Source organism: Nyctereutes procyonoides, unplaced genomic scaffold (assembly GCF_905146905.1).
Source record: "Nyctereutes procyonoides isolate TBG_1078 unplaced genomic scaffold, NYPRO_anot_genome, whole genome shotgun sequence".
Classification (NCBI taxonomy): Eukaryota; Metazoa; Chordata; class Mammalia; order Carnivora; family Canidae; genus Nyctereutes; species Nyctereutes procyonoides.
The window spans coordinates 59,655,245-59,672,392 of NW_026575046.1; positions in this window are offsets into that span (position 1 = coordinate 59,655,245).

The following is a 17,148-nucleotide window of genomic DNA, read 5'->3' on the forward strand; positions in this document are numbered from 1 at the left end:
TAACCACTGTCATCCCCAAAGGGCCACACTTCACTCCAGGCCCCCTCACGGGCAGGAGACCTTGGTCCTGCTCATCCCGGTCAAGGTCCCCCAGGGTCCGGGCAGCTGTGACCAGAGAGGTGGGCCAAGCACAGGGAGGGGGGCTCTCTCTGTGAGGGCAGGACAGGTGACCAGAGCCAACCCCAGACTGGAAACTTCCCTGAGGCTGAACTTCCTGCAGAACTGGCCACCAGGGAGGGGAAGGGGAGGGGGAAAAACACTTCTTTAAAGTGTAAGAAGAAGGGCATCATCAACTGAAGCTTTTGAAAAGCCCACATTGCAACTGGCTTACCTCCTTCTCCAGAGGATAGCTGCCTTTGTTGAGCTGCTTGGAAGTGTTCATTGCTCTGGGGCAGCCCGACAGCTGCCGGTGACAGCAGGTGGGGGCCCGAGAGGCTGGGTGGGAGGAGCCGGCTGCCAGGGCCCTGGCCGAACTGGGCGCAGCCTGGGCACCACAGGTGTCTGCAGAGGGCAAGGACGGCGGCTCCCATGTGTCAGGCTCCTCTGGCTACAATCTGCTCCCTGCAGGCTCCTGTGGGCTGCACCGTGCTGGCGACGGCCCAGACGTCCTCTCGTTCACTCTCCCCAGGCCCCAGGATGTGGGCATCAGGGCTGGGACCCATTGTACAGGTCAGAGGATGCAGGTGTGAACATCCAAGGTCACGGGATGAGTAAGCAACGGAGTCGGGATTCCCACCTGGGCCAGACGGGGCTAGAGACCATCGCCCAAATGCACTGCACGTTCCCGGAGTGGATCCTGGGGTGTGGGGATGCTACAGGGACAACTGGTGACAGTTGGTTATGGGTTCCAGATCAGGTAATAGTTAGATTATCAAGGCTAAATCTCCCCATTTTGATACCTACCCTGTAAACCGTAGAGGGTCTTATTAAGAAATATACACCGCAGAGTTTCAGAGTCATAGGGGGCAGGTCCCCAACTCAGTCTCAAATAGCTCAGGACAAAACTCCAGAAAATTATAAGGTCAGTGAGATGAAATATGACAACTGGAGAATCCAGTGAATCCGATGTAGGGGACCCTCGACTCTTCCCACACTCTGTACATTTGAAACCATATGAAAATTAAAACTGTTAAAAAAGAAAAGTTCAAAGTACTAGCTCGTATTTTTTTTAAAAGATTTTATTTTTTTATTCATGAGAGACACAGAGAGAGAGGCAGAGACACAGGCAGAGGGAGAAGCAGGCTCGCTGCGGGGAGCCTGATGTGGGACTCGATCCCAGGACCCCGGGATGGCGGCCTAACCACTGAGCCACCCAGGGGCCCTGCTCTTTGTATTTTTTAAAGCAGCTTTCACGAGGTATCGTTTCCACACATGAACTCCACGTAGTCAAAGAGTGTGCTGTGATAACTTGTGACATGCACGCAGCCACGAAGCCGTCACCACTGCCAAGAAGGTGAACGTGCCTGTCACACCTGGAAGTCTCCTCCTGCCCTTCATAGCTACTCCGTCACCCCTTCCCATGCCCCCAGCCCCAGCCCCAGCCCCAGACTGCTCCCTTCTGTTGCTTTAGATTGTTGGCATTTCCTAGAATTTTATATACATGGCATCATACAGTATGCACTGTTTTTAGCCCATCTCCTTTCACTCCGTAGGATTATTTTGAGATTCATCCATATTATACTGTGTATTGATAGCTCATTTCTTTTTATGGCTGAATAGTATTCCACTCCATGGATACACCATTTTGTTTATCCATTCCTCTGCTGATGGATATTTGGGTTGTTTGCAGTTCTTGGCAATTATGAATCAAGCTGCTGTGAAGATTTGTGTACAGTTCCTTGTATGGACATATGTTTTCATTTCAACAGAATGACTGGCTCATACAATAGTATGTGTTAACTTTCTTTTTTTTTTTTTTTAAAGACTTATCTACTGGGGAGCCTGGGTGGCTCAGTCGGTTCAGCAGCTGACTCTTGATTGCGACTCAGGTCATGATCTCAGGGTCCTAGGATGGAGCCCCACATCAGGCTCCATGCTCAGTGGGGAGTCTGCTCGAGAGTCTCTCTCTCTCCCTTGTGTTCTCTCTCTCTCTCTCAAATAAATTTACTTATTTGAGAGAGAGAGAGAGCACGAGCAAGCAGGGGGAGACGCAGAGGGAGAGAGACCCTAGAGCAGACTCCCCACTGAGTGCAGAGCCCTATGCAGGGCTCGATCTCAGGATCCTGAGCCAAAATCAAGAGTTGGATGCTCAACCGACTGGGCCACCCAGGCTCCCCTACACGTGTTCACTTTCTAAGAAGCTACAAAACTGTTTTCCAAAGTGGCTGTGCCCCCAGCAGTGTGGACGGGTTCTGGTTTCTCCACATGCTAGCCTCAGTGTTGATTGACTTGGCATCGCCAGCCACTTTGATTAGACCCATTCTAGCGGATTCTAAGTGGTCTCTCACTGTGGTTTTCGTTCCCATTTCCCTGAGGACTGGTGGTGGGGATGTTATCACTATGCCTTTCCCTCTCTGACTCCCCTGGGCGAAGATGTACATGCCACAAGCCTGGCAAGCTCAGGGACTGCCTCCCTGCAGCCCAAAGGTGGACAGTCAAGTCCACGACAGGAAGCATGGAAGCGCTTGGGCCCCGGTTGAAGACTGGAGTCCCAACGTAGAGCACAGGGTACGCGCCCACAGAGGTATTGGCCCCGTGGCTCCGATGGGTAGAGACTGCCTTTCAGCAGCCAAACCTGGGGCTTTTCGAGTTAATCAGTAAACAAGGTGCAACAGGTCCTAACCCTTAGCCTTCATTCATTTACTCAACAACCATCAAGTGCCTCTCAAGCCCTCAGTGCTGTGACCGTTACGTGTTTGACAGGCTTTGTGTGGGTCTTAGGTTTTAGGCAACTCTCAGAGTATAAGTCAAAACCCCTAAGGATGATGTTCAGGGCATTTCTTGATCAAGTTCCTAAATTTAGGTTTTCCTACCACATTCTTTTGCCCAACCTGTGTCCCAGGCTCTCACAGATGCCCAGCGTCCCAGGCCTGCCAGCTCCTTCCTACCTCTCAGCCTTAATCTTCGCTCATGCTTCTCTCTCTCAGCTGCTGGAGAATGACTCAGCCAGCTGGAGCACCAAGCCTCCCTCGGGGCCTCCTCGTCCCACAGAAAGAACTTCCTGGGGCCAGTCCTCTCTGAACATATACCCCATGCGCGGTGTGCAAGGGCTGTGGGCTCCTGAGGGCCAAGATGCTATTGCCTGGGCCCATCCTAGCACAGACGTCTAGTCAGCCAGTCGATGTGGACCTACCTCGGCTGATTGCTGCACCGCACCCTCCCTCTCTGCATTTGGGGGCTACGGGGACTCGCCACCTCCGCATGCACACACCACATGTGGTTCACAAATCACTCCAAATGCCAGAGGTGGCACCTGCTACATTCTAGAAAGTTAAATACCTTTGCCACCTTGCCCACCATTACCTGGAACAGCCATTATCATTGTGTGAACACATGGCCCAGGAGTTTAAACACTATAACCAATTAGTTTCTCAGGGTGCGTCATCTTAAACACGCCAAGCTCCACGAGATATGAGCTGGTCCTGGAAGCTTTCTTTTCTTCCCTTCTTTTTTTTTTCTCCTCTTGTTCCGGCAGCACTTACCCATCTGTACTTCCACCACAGAGCTATTCCCACTAGAAATGCCATGAAACCTTTCAAATAAAATATTTAACGTGTGGATTCAGTAATTTTATGTTGTGAGTAATGAAACCTTTATTTAGGTCCCACCTTTTATTAAACCTCAGGGTTCTCCTTTGGTCTCTAATGACATTACGTTGCGTCAGAGTTAGACGGTTTTTTACAGGGGGCTGTATTATTTGTTGTGACTCGGTAATGCTAATGTTTAAATTTTGAGTCCTTTTACTGCTGATTAAACCTCTAAAGACTATAGCAGAGTTTCCGCTTCACTGCTAGAAGAAAAGAAAACAGCTCGGTTTGTATTGAGGAGATCACTTGAAGAATGTGCGGGAAGGTTGCTGCATTTATGAATAAAGCGAGGCATTATCATTTTTAATAGGAATTAAACAGCTAGAGGGAGAAGTCGGGCAATGCTGTGATCAGTGCAAAGGAAAACAATCTAACAATTTTAATTAACTGTATTTTAATAGCTTTAGTTATAATTGAATAATTTAAATACCAAGGGAAACAGTTAAATCTCCTAAAAGCCTTTTTTTATTTACATTTTAAATACAGTTCACGGTGAAGAGATGACAGTATGTGTGCTGGGGGGAAATCGCCGGGATGACTCCAGCAGCCGGGCAAGCCTGGAAGAGGCAGGATGGAACCTGGAGTGATCGTGGGCCAGGGGCTCGCACGGGAGGGAGAGATGGCCTCCTGAACGGCCCCGGGGGGCAGCCGTGGGCAGCGAGGGGTTCCCCGCCCACCGAGGACCTGCAGCACATCTGCTGCTGCAGCCCCTCCAGCTAGTGGGGCCTGGAGTGAGTCTCCGTATTCACTCGACATTCAAGAGATATTTATTGCCCGCCTGCAGTAATAACCACCATGGCAGTACTAAAATAGTAGAAATAATAGCCGGCACTCACTGAAAGCTTCCTGAATATTCGGGGCTGGAGATAATGGAAGAGGGAGAGAGAGAGAGAGAGAGAGAGAGAGAGAGAGAGAGAGAGAGAGAAAGGGAGAGGAGGACAAGGTAACAGAGGAGGAGGTCCCCACCCTCCTGCAGAGATAGATGAGCCAACTACCAAATAAACAAAATAAGCATAAGTTATGGTAAGAGGCCTATAGGAAGTAAAATGGGATGCTAAAACAGATGACAATGGGGTGGTGGGGATAATTTTGGACAAGATGGGCAGGGATGGTTCTTCCCTGGAGTTGATATTTATGTCAAGACTTTGAGAAGTGCAGGATGGGGGCTGGCATTGAAGTCTGAAGCAGCTAGGTAGAGCTTTCCTGCCAGATAAGCAGCATATGCAAAGGCTCTGAGGTGGGGAAGTGTGGTAGCATTTTGGAGGAATGCAGAGAAACTAGCAGTGGCCAGCCATAGGGAGGAGAAGAAGATGGTGCAAGGTAGAGTGAAGAAGCTTCCAGGGCACATAGGCTTCCGAGCAGCCGTTGGGAGGTTTTAAGCAGTTGAATGATGCAATTCGGTCAGTGATTCACAAAGATTTTCCTGCTATTTTATTAATCCTTGTGCTGGGGTTTGATCTCTTCCTTCCCTCACCCCTGTGGGCACATTCAGGCACGATCGCCCTTCCCTGGATGATGGCTGATGTGCGAACGCCCAACCTCCACCCCATCCCATGCGCTGTGCCTGGAGCCCTGCCCCTTGGCCAGCCCCTCTGGCAGAGTTCCTAATGCCCTAGTTCCTACACATACCCCATCTGGGAGCTGGCCTTTATTCCACGTCCCTTGCTGATTGGGGCCCAGTATGGAACTGAACAGACTTCCCTAACCACCGCCAACCACCAGACCATGAAGAGGTGGCTCCCAAACCTCTCAGGTTCTACATAGGGATCCTCCCGCTACTGCACGGCCAGCTGTGGGCTGGGGCCACCAAAGTGCAAGGGGTCCCTGTATACTAACCAACAGCTTCCCCTTGGGAGACCAGCCCACCCACTGCCCACCCAGTGCCCCCACCCCCTTCTCACCAGCCTACTGGGAAAAGCCCTTTGTGACCTGCGGCCAAGGCCTCCTGCAGCATGAGAATCTCCATCAGTGCTAACAAGGAATCCTAGGAGTGGCAAGTGTCCACCTCGGCAGAGACTGGCACTGGGAGATGGCAAGATGCCCTCTGGGGGTAGCAGCTGGGGTCACAGCAGACGCTGCTAATGGACGGTGTTTTGGATTGCCATCCCCTTCCATTAGGGGCTGGGCACTCCCACAGCTCCAGGCTGCTCTGGGATGCCCAGGATCCTCTCCTGCTGAGGAAGGCCTGGCTGTTTCACTAATGGGGCCTCCATCCAGCTCAGAGAACAGCAGGGGAAAGCGGCTGCCTGAGCAATCCGTTTCTTCCTCCCTGGAACCCCACCGGCTTCTTGGAGGGCTCGAAGCAGGAGGGACCAGCTTGGACTCCAAGTGTAAGCAAACAGGCTGCACCGACAGGTCTGGACCTCAAGTGCCTTCATGAAATGATGCAGAGTGTATTCATCCTACAGGGGATGAGGCAGGCTGCGTGGGGCAATGGGGGGGTCTGTGACTCAGAGCCGAGCCACCTCGAGCATACTGTCGACCCTGCTGCACATGCTTGAATTTGTGAAGTGCCCCTTGAGATGAGTCCTGTCATCCCAGCTTCACAAAGAGGGAGCAAACAGCAGAAGGTGTGGCAATGTGCCCACGTCCCCCAGCTGGTGCGCGATGATAGATGCACCAGGCTGGCCCTTGTCCTCAACCACTACGCCGTTGACTCGCCCCAACACCAGCCCTGGCCTGACCTTTGCTGGCCCGTGCCACCAGGCCGCATCACCCACGCCGTGCTCACGCTTGCTCACCCGAGAACAGTTACCAGGGGCCTCCTCAGCGCCTCTCATCGATCTCATTTACGGATGAAGAAACTGGTGCTGGGAGACCCAAGGTCCTACAGCAGAGCATACACTTATTCATCTCCTTAAACTTGGGCTAGTGGTCCCGCCAGGCTCAGTTTCTCCACAAGCCAGTGGTGCCCCTCAGGTCAGCTGCAGCGGCTGGAGGTGCCTGGCTTCGCCATCCACAGCAGGGCGGCTGGGCTGGGTCCAGAATAGGCAGCAGGCAAGGCGGGGAAGGGCCAGAACTTCCTGAGGGATAAGAGTGCAGAGAATCCAAGTGTGGAGAGTCTGAGTCCAAAGCTCAAAGAAGAAGGACCTGGATGGTGGTGGAGGGGAAGTGCAGGGGTGGGGGGTGGCATCAAATGCGCCTTCCTGCCCGTAGTAGTCACAGGGTCAAGGGGAGCCCAGGTGTGTATCCTGCTGGGGACAGCTCAGGGCTCTCTGCTCCGTGTGTCTGGAGAACAAGGCTGAACACGGAGCATGACCACATCCTGCTCTAGCACCTCCCTGGAAGGCTTGCCCCTTGGAGGAGCCCCCGGCCTGCCCCAAGGGAAATTGGAGGAGGAAGGGGCACAGTGGGCCTGGGCAGAGGGGCCAGGAGGAGAGAGGGAGGCTGAGATCAGGGGGGTGGGGGGTGGCAAGGCCACGGGGAAGGGGTTGCAGTATGGGAGTCTCACATCCTGTCCTGGGTGTGCAGGTCTCCCCTATGGGACCGAAGAACTTAATTCTCCAGCTGCTGGGAGGTTATTAGCTGAGAGCACTCCACGGTCAGCCCTCCTTAGGGATCCACGTAGCTAAGGAAAGCTGTCAAGGTCACTGCCCCTCACTGACCAGCCACATGGACAGGGAGGAGCCCGCCCCTTGGCCTAAACTCAGAACCACTCTGAAGGGCCACCAGCTTCCGAGTTCCCCACCGGGCCAGCTTAGGCTTTGCTGCCCCTGCATCCCTGCCCGATTTCTCCCTCAGCTCCTTCCTACTTTCTTCCCTTCTCAGGCAGGTGTGAATCCCGAGAACCTAATTCACATCCCTTGCCAATCTGCAGCTCAGAGCCTGCTCCCCAGACAGCCTAACCTGCAATAGCCACCGACCAAAATTTCACACGTACTCAATCAATCTGCATCTAGTTCCTGTTAGGGACAAGACATATCCGGGCCCTGGGGACAGATCCGCATAGGAAATGTCCTTGTGCTCCCTTGTGGCCGGGTAGCCAGGCAGGGAAGCCTATCTGGGTGCTGAAACATGGTGGCGGCCGTCACGCAGCCTGGCTCCTGGAAGGCCTACCCGGGGCCACTTGTTTTCCCAGCGTGCATTCCCAGTGTCCTAGACATGAAAGGTAGGAAGGGGCTGACCCTTCTTCTGAGGCTGGGCTCCTCGGCCAGTCAGCCTGTCTGGCCCTACATACCTTCAGTGACAGGGGTTCCCACAGTCCTGGGCAGCTCTGCAGATGTGAGACGTGCTTGTAAAGAGTCCACCCCCGCCCCCGTGTAGTCGTCCCCACACTGGCCTTATTTTCACCCTTGGTCTTCTAGGAAAAGTCCCTTGTAGGGTTGCTGAATGGGTTTGGGAATCCCTGAGCTGGTGAGGAGGTGCATCACTGAGAGAAGCCCAGAGCACGTGGCAAGGGGAGGCCCTCCACCACCCAAGTCTTCAGAGAAGGGGGTCTAATGCTGCTGGGTGTGTGCCCTTGTAGGAGGTGTCTCCTGCCTGAGCCTCGGTTTCCCCTCCAGCCTAGGCCTGTGCTCTCGCATTCAGAACAAGTATTCTCAGGATAAAGCATAACTTGGGAAATGCTGCAGGACTTCTCAGTGCCTGCGTGGTTCTAGTGCACATGGGAGACCTGTAAGAGCAGAACGGAGCACGCAACACCTCCCCTAAGCTGCTGCTCCTGCTATTTCCCCTCCTCCTCCTTCTCCCTTTTCTGCAGGACATCTCTCAAGGGCAAACATTTTAGAGAGCGGGCCTTAAAAAAAAAAAAAAAGGCTGCTTTCAGAACTTTCCAGAACTGCCCCTGTTCTTGCTCAAAAGAGGAAGAGGAATTCCATCCTGGTGGAGGCTTGCAGCAGAATGAGGGAGGAGTGGTATCTGGGGGAGGAGGAGACAGAGGCCAGTGAGGAGGGGCAGGGGAGGCAGGGCACCCCTCCTCTCACCTTCCCCAGAGTTGAGGGCGGGGGCGGGGGGGCCCATCTGGTAGGCCAGGGCGAGAAGCCTGGGGAGGCTTGGGTGGCATGACAAGTGCCATGCTATGGGCCGACAACGCAAACGCGGGCATGGGCCAGGCCGTCCTTCCTCCCTGCCGGTTCAAATGCTCGGTCACCAGGCACTGGCTTCCATCCTCCCTGACATCTGAATTACGGCGAGGCGGGAGGCAGGGCCCGGCAGGCTCCGGAGCAGGGAAATGATAAACAGATGTTGGAGGACTAAGGGGCAAGATGTGCTGGAAAGGTTTGTGGTACCTCGGGCCTGCTTGCAAGAGCCTCTCTCCCTGAGGGACCCAGAGGGCAGCGAGGCCACAACAAAGAGAAACCGGTGGCAGAGGGGGTGAAGGCCACGGGCTTTGAAGTCCCACAGGCCTGGGCACGAATCCCGACTCTACCACTTGCTCGCTGCGTGACCTTGGACAAGTTGTTTAACCTCGTGTGTCAAGTAGGGAAAATAATAACTCCTTACTCAGACCGTGGCTTCGGGCGGATTAAAGGAGATGCTGCACGGAGAGGACTTCACATAGGGCCTGGCACACAACCCTCGACAAATGGTGGCTGTTTGTGCCCAGAACGAAAGCTGACTTGTCCCGCGAGTACGGACTGTGCCCTGCTCGGTGCCAGGTGCCAGGCACAGACCCAGGCAGGCCCTGAGCCTGGCCTATGGAGTCGACGGGCAGGGAGAGGCTGCGCCAGGAGGCCACTGTCAGCCAGAGTGTCTGTAAGACTTAGGACCCTCTGCTGTGCCTGAAATCAGAAGGTTGTGGAAGCTGCCTGTGCAGGTCCTGTCTCTGCCGTCAGCTGGTGACAGCGTAGGTTGTCCTGCAAGCTGCCTCCGCCAGACGGACTCTTGCTCAGCCGCCAAAGCCCAGCCCAAATGGCCTCTGCCCCAAGCAGTCTTCCCCATAAGGCCAGGGCCCTCCTAGCACTCGAAGGATGCCTTGGCTGTGGCACTTGCTGGGTTCCGGCAGTACAGGTGTTCATTCTTTACTTGACTCATAGCCCTTGTGTGGACAAGAAGGGCTGTGAGGGCAGGAAATGTTTGGGCAGCAGTACGGAGTGATGCCTGGGGGTCTGGGTTCTGGAATCAATCTCACGTGGGTTGGAATCCCTGAATGCACCAGCTCCTATGACCTGAGGGGAACTCACTAACGTCTCCAAGCGTCGATCCCTTTATTTCCACCTCTGAGAGATAAGAAAGGGGCCCTTGGCACAGAGCCTGACACAGAGGGGTCACTCAGGGACAGTCGCCAGCACATCAGTACTTTCATCTCCGCATCTCTCTAGTCCTACCCCGTCACCTGGCTCACCGCTCGTGCTCTCCGAGTTGTTACCCATGGAACGAAATCGATAGTCCATTCCAGGACGTGGGATCAAAACCTGTCAACTTCACATCTCCTCTGTGCAACCAAAGGGACTCTGGAGCAGTCTGGACCCACCCCTTCAATGGACAGACGGGGAAACCGAGGCCCACGCACTTTCGCGGGGGGCCGCACAAGGCAAGCCAAGCCTCCTCCGTGAGCTGGAATGTTATTTCGGTTAGTTCCGCGGCGCATGGATTCTCAATAGCCAGTCTCTTTCCCATCTGAACCGTTTCTGTGCAGAGGAAATATCAAGGTGTATGATGTCAATGCAGTTAAGTAATCCAGCCAGCTGTGTAAACATCTGGAAGTCGTAGAGACACAGCCCCAGAGCGAAAGCAGGGATCAGCGCGTCCAGACGTCTCGGTGAGGCTTCTGAACTGTAACCTGCACGGAGCCCGTTAGGAGAGGCAGGGCTCTGGTCAGAAACCCGAGTGCACATTCTTTCTTCTTTAGGCCCGGGGTCCTGGAGGGCCTGGGAGGAGGACAAGGGGGCCACTGTGCCCGGTCGGTGCAACGTTGGAAAGTGGACGTAAGGTTTAGGAAAATCCTGCTAATGACACGTTAGCAGCAGCTGGAAACAACATGTCAGATTCGCAGGGACCTGTGTCCTCTGTCTCTCCCCGCAGCGGGGAGGGGCCGTGGCCATGCCCTGACTCCAATCCCCAAGACAGGAAGGGTGGGTTTGGGTGTCGGGGCTTTTAGAGCTTCGGACGAGAAATCCCTGCTGTACTTTCTCCTTCGAAGTGACTGTTCTTTTTTTTTTTTTTTTTTAAGATTTTATTTATTTATTCATGATAGAGAGAGAGAGGCAGAGACACAGGCAGAGGGAGAAGCAGGCTCCATGCAGGGAGCCCGACGTGAGACTTGATCCCGGGTCTCCAGGATCGCGCCCTGGGCCAAAGGCAGGTGCTAAACTGCTGAGCCATCCAGGGATCCCCGAAGTGACTATTCTTGAGACAGAGAGCCAGCGGAGAAAGGCACCTCTAGAGCTTCCGGGCCAGTGCTTGCGTTGAGGATGAGGAAACTGCAGTCCAGAGAGGCAGGCTGCGTGGCCAAGGTCACCCAGCCAGGCACGGAGAGACTCAGAGCTGGAGGCCTAGCTTCCGGATTCCAAATCCATGCCGATTCCCCTACAACCCAGTTGCCCGCTCTCATTATTTAAAACTATTTTCCTAGCGCTTGTTGCTCCACACTTAAGTCTAATCATGAAAGTAATACTGTCAGAAATGCAGAAAACACTCAGGAGCACAAAATAAACTTGTTAACAGAATGTCCAGCAGGAGTTCATCACTGGTTCTCACTGTCTCTCTACACGTAACCCACGCGCACAAATGGTATTCGGCGTCTTTGATTAAGTTTCTTCCTTTTCTTTCCCTTGACAGGTACGGCCTGGGCTTTTCTGGGACCAGACTTGTCATTTGCATGCAGAGAACACAAGGCAAAGGGGGAACCTGTCCGGCTCATCCATCATGAACGATGGGGTCTCCTCTGAACCCCACTTTTTTATCTTTAAAGTGAGTCATCGTATGTGCCTTAGAGGGGACCAAATACAGAGTAAGGATGAGCAGTGGCTTTACGAAATAGAAAGCATGTCGTTCAAAGGCTGGGCGAGTGATGGTGGCAACAGCAGGTGCTTTGGGGAGGCAGGTGCTGTTCTGCTGCAGGCCACCCGGTCTCATGTTCTGCCTCAGGGCACCCACCCCACCCATTCAGGGTAGCTTCCATCTCCTTCCCACAAAGCCCAATTCCAGCTCTCAGGCCAGCCTCTTTCCCTCCACCCAATGGCACCCAATTCCACCTGACATCAGCCCCAAGGATGAGGCCCCTTGCTTCGGAACCCTCCATGGATGAAGGGACAGGCTGTGCAGGCACCAGGGTGGCCGCGGTGGCAGGATGGCCCTGCGAGGGAGACAGGCAGCTCCCCCCACCTCAGCTGACCTTCCTTGGCTTGGCTGGACCCCAAAAGCTGCCACGCTTGAGTCTCCGACCCACAAACCCCAGACACTTTGGGGCCGTACACACTGTCCCAGCCACAACGCTGGCAATCTCTCCTACGGGCTGTCACAGCCTCTTCACCCTGGGCAAGCGGGATGTTCATACCTATTTTACAGGCGACGAAGTCAAGGCCCTCGGCACTCCAGGTGATCCTCCTTGGGGGATGTTTGTTTGCCTCGGAAAGAACAAGATGCTGGGGTGGAACTTGGGGGACTGTCTGTGCTGTTGCTGCTTGGGGTCTGCAGGGACGGCGGACGTCCTGTCTTCCTCAATCCTGTCGCCGGCACCCAGGGGCTACGACTGGCCTTTGTTGCCAGCTGCTTCTCCTCCTCGCCTGCCCAGGCAGGGTGGAGGTGGCTGACACCCCGTCATTCCGCTGGGAACGAGTGGAGAGCATGGGGCTGGCTCACACCGGCTGAGCACAAAGGTGGCCCAGTCCCTGGATTCCACAGGCGTCCACCCCAAGTGTCACCTGCCCAGGGCTTCGGGTTGGGAAGCTGGGGTAGGCACCTGACACCGGGAGGCTGTGGCCTCCCTGGGGAGCACCCAGGCGGGCGCTGACCACGTCTCAGTAACAGTCTCAGCTGGGTCTGGACCCGGAGGGCCGGAGACAAAAGTGTGCAGGCCGCCGGGAGGGGAGCTCCTCCCCCGAAGTCCCCTTGTCTTAGTGACAGCCTCCTCCCTGGATATTAGACGTCCTAGTTTCAGCAGCACCCCTCACACCCTGGAGCACTTGGACAGACATCTCCGCCCTGTCTGCACCCCAATAATGAGGCCCACGTTGCCGCCCTCCTTAAGGACAAATGAAGGACTGTCAAAAACTCTCTTCGAAACCAGAAGCCCGGCCTGGTCTTAGTGGGGCAGGCGGGAAGTGGCCTCTGGCCACCATGGCAGGGGACCCGGGAGCCAAGCGGGACAAATCCAGCCGTGAGCCCCCGTCCTTGGACGGCATCCTGGCTTTGGGTCACAGAAACCCGGGATCAGCCCCGTCCAGGAGCCAGGCCCCAGCCTGGCCCGCCACCCCCCGGCTCACGTTTCCCTCACGCAGTGTCCAGCCTCGGCCACGCTCACCTCCCCCCGGGGCTCCCCCAGCACTGCCCCACAGGCCCCAGGCCCGTCCCCTTGCACATGGGGACGGGGGGGGGGGGGTCACTGTGGGAGGTGCCTCTGGATCTGGCCGGCCTGTCGTGGGCTGGGGCTTGGGAGGTCTGCGGGAGGCGGGGGGCGCAGGCGCCTCGGGGTGCGCTCCGGGACCCTACGGGTCGCCCGGGTTGGCCTAGGCCTGGTCATCATCACTGTGGGACAGCGGCCCGTTCAGAGCAGCCAGCTCCAGGGTGCCCGTGGAACCCGGCTCGGCCCCTTAATGGGTCTTGTCAGGGAGCCCCCGATGCGGCGGCGATAAGGAGGCTCCGCCGGGGACAGCGGCCCGGAACCAGCCCAGACCTCCTATCTTCCAGCCTCACGGGCAATCACTGGGGTTCAGTGGCTTCCATTTATCAGGCAGATGCAATCTCCTCGAATAGCTGCCACGCACTCCTCTTCCGGGCCCGGCCGAAGATAACTGCTTCCCCAGGAGGGGAAGGGGCACTTCCGTCCCCAGGAAGAGATGCCGTCTGCACGTCGGTTTGCACAGAGCCACTCACTTCTAGGAGCAGAGTTTGCTGGTTGTGCTCAACAGCATCCACTCCTGCTCTTCTCCTTGACAACAGCGTGGGTGCAGGACAGCCGTGTCCCCAGCTGAAGGACGGCTACCCCAGCCTTCCCTGGTGTTACAGGGGTTCTGGCCAATGACCTCTGGTATGGCATCTGGTATCCCTGGTGGTATGGCAACTTCAGGAAGTCTCCTAAAGGGTCAAGGGGAGATTCTACACCTTCCTTTTCTGCTTCCTGCTACCTGGAATGGTGGTGTAATGGCTGGAACCGCAGTACCCATTCTGGGCCTTGAGGTGACCTGCACAATAGGTGCCACGTGCTGCCATGGTAGGGCAGCAACTTTGAAGAGTTAGTCCCTCGCCCTTTGGGAACACTGGATCAAGCTCAGACTCCCTGCCTAGGGCGTTCTTTGCAGAGTAGATGACCAACTCCACCTTGTTTAAGGCTCTATTTTGGGATTTCTATCACATACCACTAAACCTAATCCTAAGAGATGCACTTTGATTCCAGTCAGACCACACCACTGCTTTGCTCATTCATGAATTCCTTGATTTTTTTTTTCAGTCATGCAGCAAACGTTCTCTGTGCTAGTCTATGTGCTGGGGGTTGAGGGCCTGGAGATGAATGGCACCCAGCTGCTGCTTCCTAAGAGCCCCCCAGTCCAGGTTACAAGTCAGATGTGGTCCTGCTCTGCTCAGTAGCCTTCAGTGGCTCCCCTTGCCATGGGCATGGTGCCCTGCAGAGCTTCCTGCCCCTGACTCTGCCCCATCTGTCTTCCTCTCCCTGTGCAAACTCTTGATGGCTGGCATGCAACCTGAGAGTGAGAGCAAGAGTGGCGGAGTCAGCGGCTCTTTGCCTGAGCTCTGATGCTGTCTTTGACTACCTGTGTGGCCTTGGGACATGTTCCTAGAAAGTGCTTACCTGTCCCCTCATCTGTAAAGCAGAGATAAGTCACCCTGTGACCAAACTTCAGAAAATTCGAGGAAATAATGTGGGTACGGCACGTAGCAAGGTCCTTAACAATACATCATATTTTTGTTATCATGCTTTATTTAACTCATCCTGCCAGCGGGTAATGGCTGCATATGAAACAGCTGGCTTGTGCCAGGCACTGCATCCTCCCCAGTGTCCATGCCTCCCCCCTCTCCCACAGGGCCATATCCCCTTTTCTCCTGATGCCTAGGCTCTGGGAACACTTAGCCCCGTTGCTCCAGAGGATCTTTTCAAGTTTCACCAATGCTGCGGTCAGTGTCTGTCGTGGCCAGCCCATTCTTGGGAGTTACCCCACTTCATGGGCACGGGCTGAGGTCCATGGGAGTCAAGACCATGCCCTTGTTTGTCTCTTTCTCCCCAGTAGTTACTGGTATTTAGAAAATGCTTGCTGACTGGATGAAAGAGGATGGAGGATGGATGAGAGATGGATGGATGGGTGGATGGATGTACGGATGGATGGATGATGGATGGATGATGGATGGATGGGTGGTTGGATGGATGGATGGGTGGATGATGGATGGATGGGTGGTTGGATGGATGGATGGGTGGATGAATGGATGGATGGATGGATGGATAGATGATGGATGGAGGGATGGATGGATGGGTGGATGAATAAATGCACTAAAGAGCTGGCCACAGTCAGCAAGATAAGTGCTGTAGTAGATGAATATACAAAGTACCATGGGAAGAAGAGGGTTATTCTAACTTATGCAAGTTAGGGAGAGGGAAGAGGAAGGACATTTGTGCTGGTGGGGGTCTCCAGGATGGTTAGGGGGTCTCTAGGGTGGGCAGTTACTTGTATAAAGTCATACTGTAAGTGGGGTGAACTGGTTTTGTCACACTGATCCCAAGTGCTGGACCCTTTTCATCATGCCTGAACTCTTCCTTCCTCCAGGTGAGGAAAAGTGTGTTCTTGAGACTCTAACCCGTAGGGCTAGAGCATGCCTAAGTGTTTCCTCTTAAGATGAAAAATCATGAAACTTTGTCATGAAGAGACTGAGGGCTGGTCTCAGGACCCCTGAGGAGGAGGAGGAGGGCTGAACCAACATGAAAATGCCACCATGTCCTGGAGTAGGACACATGTGACTTGGAGCCCGATGACCAGGTGAAGACACTGGTTTGCTCCTCTGCTACAGCATGGAAAGTGGGACTAGGAACAGTCAAGTCACTTCCTCCAATCATCCAGCTACTGGTTAGTGGAGCAGACCCCGGAACCTTGAAATTGAGGGCCAAGAGCACCCCCATTCAGGTTCCCATACTACCCTGGAGCCTTGCAGGGGCAGCCAGGGAGCTCAAGACTCACTCAAGAGCCTACCTGGATGGGAGAAAGTCTTGGCAGTAGAACAGGTGGGGTGGCAGGCTGCGGCAAGGAGCATCAAGGCACGTGCTGGTGAGAGTAAGAGGAAGGGTCCGAATGTTTCATTCATTCATGCATTCCCTCTCTCACTCATTAATCTATCAACCATTCATTCACACATATTTATTGATCACCTTGTAGGCACCAGGCACTGTTCTAGATGCTGAAGGGAACAGAGGCAGGATCTACACATCCTGGAGTTTATTCACAGGGTGGGGGGATGGATGACAAATTAAGATGAGCCAAATGAGGACAGGTGGAGAACACAGCGGAGAAGACAGAATGGGGCATGGACCACGATGGCTAGAGGTAGACGAAGCCAGGAGAGGCCCAGGAAGGAGGCTGAGACCCGAATAACAAGAAGCTGGCTGTAGGAGGGGTTGGAGAAAGAGCTCTAGGAAGAGGGCTCAGAGGGGTGGAATAGTATCCCAGGGGGGCACCCAGAATGCCCAGGAGAGCCTCAACCCAGGGCCAGAGGAGCGTGGGAGGCAGGGCTGCTCTTGAGAGTGCCCACCCCCCAGCATGGAGCTCTGGGGGAGGCTGGCTGCGAGCGTGGGGCAGAGACCTGGAAGTCTAAGTGGGGCCTCCCACTTCCCTCACCCTGGCAGCCAAATTTTTGGTACCAGTATTTGCTCAGCTGTGCACAGGAAGAGAACAAATTTGGCAGGCTTGGTGGGGGCAGACCCTGGCTCACGCCACCCACCTAGCAGAGGCTGTTATTTATGTCCTAAAACCCTTATTTATGTCCTCCTTTCCTTGGTAATGGGGGCCCTGATTCCTATCTGGGCACTGGCCACCCAAATGAAAGATCACATTCCCCAGTTTCCCTGGATGCTTAGCTAGAATCTCATCAATGAGATATAAACGATGAAGTACCGTGTGGCCACTTCCAGGGCCTTCCTGAAAAGACAGTGGGCTCAGGGCCCTTTGTTTCTTCTTCAGACGTGACATTCTCTCCATTCCTGTGAGTCAGTGGCGGGACCTGTTGGCTGGTGCTGTGCCAACCTCCCAGGACCTCGAGATGGTCTTAGGAGAGGAGGCTGCACAGGGTAGGATAACAAGACAGA